This window comes from Schistocerca gregaria, unplaced genomic scaffold (genome assembly GCF_023897955.1).
Source record: "Schistocerca gregaria isolate iqSchGreg1 unplaced genomic scaffold, iqSchGreg1.2 ptg001646l, whole genome shotgun sequence".
NCBI classification, from domain to species: domain Eukaryota; kingdom Metazoa; phylum Arthropoda; class Insecta; order Orthoptera; family Acrididae; genus Schistocerca; species Schistocerca gregaria.
The window spans coordinates 185,001-190,000 of NW_026062914.1; the positions used below are offsets into that span (position 1 = coordinate 185,001).

Below are 5,000 nucleotides of genomic sequence, written 5' to 3' on the forward strand. Positions count from 1 at the left end.
TGCTGGCACCAGACTTGCCCTCCAATAGATACTCGTTAAAGGATTTAAAGTGTACTCATTCCGATTACGGGGCCTCGGATGAGTCCCGTATCGTTATTTTTCGTCACTACCTCCCCGTGCCGGGAGTGGGTAATTTGCGCGCCTGCTGCCTTCCTTGGATGTGGTAGCCGTTTCTCAGGCTCCCTCTCCGGAATCGAACCCTGATTCCCCGTTACCCGTTACAACCATGGTAGGCGCAGAACCTACCATCGACAGTTGATAAGGCAGACATTTGAAAGATGCGTCGCCGGTACGAGGACCGTGCGATCAGCCCAAAGTTATTCAGAGTCACCAAGGCAAACGGACCAGACAAGCCAATCCGATTGGTTTTGATCTAATAAAAGCGTCCCTTCCATCTCTGGTCGGGACTCTGTTTGCATGTATTAGCTCTAGAATTACCACAGTTATCCAAGTAACGTGGGTACGATCTAAGGAACCATAACTGATTTAATGAGCCATTCGCGGTTTCACCTTAATGCGGCTTGTACTGAGACATGCATGGCTTAATCTTTGAGACAAGCATATGACTACTGGCAGGATCAACCAGGGAGCTGCGTCAACTAGAGCTGAGCAGCCGGCCGCCCGGGAGTGTGTCCCGGGGGCCCGCGCGAACACGCAAGCGTCCGCTCAATTATTCTGCAAACAGGAGGAGGCCGAGCTCCCCTGCACGATACACCTCGAAACCCTCTCAGGTCCCGGCGGCGCGCAGCGCCGTCCTAGGTACTTGGTCGGTTTCGAGAGAGGCGCAATCGCCCGGAGTTAGGCGAGTAGACGGTTTTAGTGCGAACACCCTTGCTCCCAACTGAGCTTGCCGCTGCCGACAGAGGCCCGGGAGCGTGCTGTCGTGGCATTGCCGGCGGGAGACAACACGCGCCACCTATGGTGACCGGCAGCTCCAACGCCAGCGCCACACAAGGGCAAAGCCCCACTTGGGTGCAGAAGCGAACTCTCCCAGCACAGCGCACGCGCCAACACGTCCGCACAACTGCGATACAAACCACCTGCGAGAACCGCTGGGGCGACCGAGCAGCAGACGGCGTCGCGGCGCCGAGTGCCAGGCGGCGGCGCATCCTCAACGCACACAGTCCTCAATCAGACCAGCACACTGCAGATGTCCACCGCGCTTCGCACCGGGCTCGGCTGAACCAACTTTGGCCGCCAGGCGCCGCGTGCAGGGTGCGCCGCAGCGTAGCTGCGCCGCCTGCCGGGCCCGTCGGCTGGCGCTCCTGCCACTCGGCGCCCCCCACCAGCCGCCTGTTGCGCGTGCGCCCACGCAGCGCGCGGCCAACACGCCGGGCGGCCCCCCTTCACCGGCCGGGAACAGTCCCACCAAGCCACCGCCGCGTATCGCTTCATACCCACATGGGCCTAGTCACGCGTGTGGATGTGGCGGGTACCGCTGAAACAACCGGTTAATAGCTGTACCGATCGTCGCCATCACAGATTCACCTCCAGCGTGAACAACCGCTCAACAACGGATTTCCAGTTCATTTGCGTATCTTGGGCAGTAAACGTAGATGTCCACCTACATTTGCGAATTCAACAATTCTTGCATGCCAGGATGTCATGTGTCACGACACGCTACATCAGACCACATACACACTGCGACATGTGCAGAAGAGAACACGTGGAAGGTGGCCCGCGCACGTATGCGATGTACCTTCCGCGATCCACTGTCAACCGGCATCTGCGGCATGTCCCAGATATGGAACGCGGTCCACCAGGGTAGCACTTTGTGTGAGGCAATACGACAAAGTCGGAATACACGCGTCACTACATCAGACGGCTCACGCTGACCTGACCTGACCTGACTCACCGCACCACCACCCCCAGCGACCCAGGGTGACATACAATGCGTTCGTACGTTCCTCCCACACGCCTCTACGGCGTACCACAGTGCAACCTAGCTGTTATTGGGAGACGAGACAAGTAGCATCAAGCACAACATATGGAAATTGAGATTCGACACCGTTGGGCACAGCCAGCGTACGGTCACACGTATCACACTACTTCACTCTGTACGTAACGACCGATGATCGGTACAGCGTGTGGGTTACGCGTACGACATCAGCGGACAATGGACACAGACCATACCACGACGTACACTGAGGGCGTCGACATCTGAATGCAACTGAACAGCTGCGAGGCTCATTTAACACTCAAACGCCAGACCGACCAGCTTGAGAGGACAGAGACACAAAGAGGGGGACAGAGGGGGACAGAGGGGGGGGAGGGGGGGGGTCGGCGATATAGTCCTATTGCAGTACAATTGACAGTGGATAGCAGGAATATGTGGAAAGTAAGCAACACTCGCAAGACATCTACATGAGGATAACAACGACACCAGAGATTCCGAGCAGTGAACTATGTTAGGCAAAGGGACAACGTGGGTTAGGTTAAGGGACAACGTGGGTTAGGTTAAGGGACAACGTGGGTTAGGTTAAGGGACAACGTGGGTTAGGTTAAGGGACAACGTGGGTTAGGTTAAGGGACAACGTGGGTTAGGTTAAGGGACAACGTGGGTTAGGTTAAGGGACAACGTGGGTTAGGTTAAGGGACAACGTGGGTTAGGTTAAGGGACAACGTGGGTTAGGTTAAGGGACAACGTGGGTTAGGTTAAGGGACAACGTGGGTTAGGTTAAGGGACAACGTGGGTTAGGTTAAGGGACAACGTGGGTTAGGTTAAGGGACAACGTGGGTTAGGTTAAGGGACAACGTGGGTTAGGTTAAGGGACAACGTGGGTTAGGTTAAGGGACAACGTGGGTTAGGTTAAGGGACAACGTGGGTTAGGTTAAGGGACAACGTGGGTTAGGTTAAGGGACAACGTGGGTTAGGTTAAGGGACAACGTGGGTTAGGTTAAGGGACAACGTGGGTTAGGTTAAGGGACAACGTGGGTTAGGTTAAGGGACAACGTGGGTTAGGTTAAGGGACAACGTGGGTTAGGTTAAGGGACAACGTGGGTTAGGTTAAGGGACAACGTGGGTTAGGTTAAGGGACAACGTCGGTTAGGTTAAGGGACAACGTCGGTTAGGTTAAGGGACAACGTCGGTTAGGTTAAGGGACAACGTCGGTTAGGTTAAGGGACAACGTCGGTTAGGTTAAGGGACAACGTCGGTTAGGTTAAGGGACAACGTCGGTTAGGTTAAGGGACAACGTGGGTTAGGTTAAGGGACAACGTGGGTTAGGTTAAGGGACAACTTGAGTTAGGTTAAGGGACAAATTGAGTTAGGTTAAGGGACAAATTGAGTTAGGTTAAGGGACAAATTGAGTTAGGTTAAGGGACAAATTGAGTTAGGTTAAGGGACAAATTGAGTTAGGTTAAGGGACAAATTGAGTTAGGTTAAGGGACAACTTGAGTTAGGTTAAGGGACAAATTGAGTTAGGTTAAGGGACAAATTGAGTTAGGTTAAGGGACAAATTGAGTTAGGTTAAGGGACAACTTGAGTTAGGTTAAGGGACAACTTGAGTTAGGTTAAGGGACAACTTGAGTTAGGTTAAGGGACAACTTGAGTTAGGTTAAGGGACAACTTGAGTTAGGTTAAGGGACAACTTGAGTTAGGTTAAGGGACAACTTGAGTTAGGTTAAGGGACAACTTGAGTTAGGTTAAGGGACAACTTGAGTTAGGTTAAGGGACAACTTGAGTTAGGTTAAGGGACAACTTGAGTTAGGTTAAGGGACAACTTGAGTTAGGTTAAGGGACAACTTGAGTTAGGTTAAGGGACAACTTGAGTTAGGTTAAGGGACAACTTGAGTTAGGTTAAGGGACAACTTGAGTTAGGTTAAGGGACAACTTGAGTTAGGTTAAGGGACAACTTGAGTTAGGTTAAGGGACAACTTGAGTTAGGTTAAGGGACAACTTGAGTTAGGTTAAGGGACAACTTGAGTTAGGTTAAGGGACAACTTGAGTTAGGTTAAGGGACAACTTGAGTTAGGTTAAGGGACAACTTGAGTTAGGTTAAGGGACAACGTGGGTTAGGTTAAGGGACAAATTGAGTTAGGTTAAGGGACAACTTGAGTTAGGTTAAGGGACAACTTGAGTTAGGTTAAGGGACAACTTGAGTTAGGTTAAGGGACAACTTGAGTTAGGTTAAGGGACAACTTGAGTTAGGTTAAGGGACAACTTGAGTTAGGTTAAGGGACAACTTGAGTTAGGTTAAGGGACAACTTGAGTTAGGTTAAGGGACAACTTGAGTTAGGTTAAGGGACAACTTGAGTTAGGTTAAGGGACAACTTGAGTTAGGTTAAGGGACAACTTGAGTTAGGTTAAGGGACAACTTGAGTTAGGTTAAGGGACAACTTGAGTTAGGTTAAGGGACAACTTGAGTTAGGTTAAGGGACAACTTGAGTTAGGTTAAGGGACAACTTGAGTTAGGTTAAGGGACAACTTGAGTTAGGTTAAGGGACAACTTGAGTTAGGTTAAGGGACAACTTGAGTTAGGTTAAGGGACAAATTGAGTTAGGTTAAGGGACAAATTGAGTTAGGTTAAGGGACAAATTGAGTTAGGTTAAGGGACAAATTGAGTTAGGTTAAGGGACAAATTGAGTTAGGTTAAGGGACAAATTGAGTTAGGTTAAGGGACAAATTGAGTTAGGTTAAGGGACAAATTGAGTTAGGTTAAGGGACAAATTGAGTTAGGTTAAGGGACAAATTGAGTTAGGTTAAGGGACAAATTGAGTTAGGTTAAGGGACAAATTGAGTTAGGTTAAGCGATAATCTGGTACAGCCACAGTTAGGTTAAGCGATAATCTGGTACAGCCACAGTTAGGTTAAGCGATAATCTGGTACAGCCACAGTTAGGTTAAGCGATAATCTGGTACAGCCACAGTTAGGTTAAGCGATAAACTGGTACAGCCACAGTTAGGTTAAGCGATAAACTGGTACAGCCACAGTTAGGTTAACCGATAAACTGGTACAGCCACAGTTAGGTTAAGCGATAAACTGGTACAGCCACAGTTAG

The 5,000-nt window shown here is 50.1% G+C and overlaps 1 non-coding gene across 1 annotated transcript in view; it reads right to left on the bottom strand.

The window, feature by feature from the left end:
- The window catches only part of LOC126333842 (small subunit ribosomal RNA), a 1,893-nt gene extending 1,304 nt beyond the window's left edge, over nucleotides 1-589 (bottom strand). The window contains exon 1 of the ribosomal RNA XR_007564395.1: nucleotides 1-589. This exon is cut by the window's left edge and continues 1,304 nt beyond it. This is a non-coding gene — a ribosomal RNA (small subunit ribosomal RNA).
- Nucleotides 590-5,000: the final 4,411 nt, after the last annotated feature.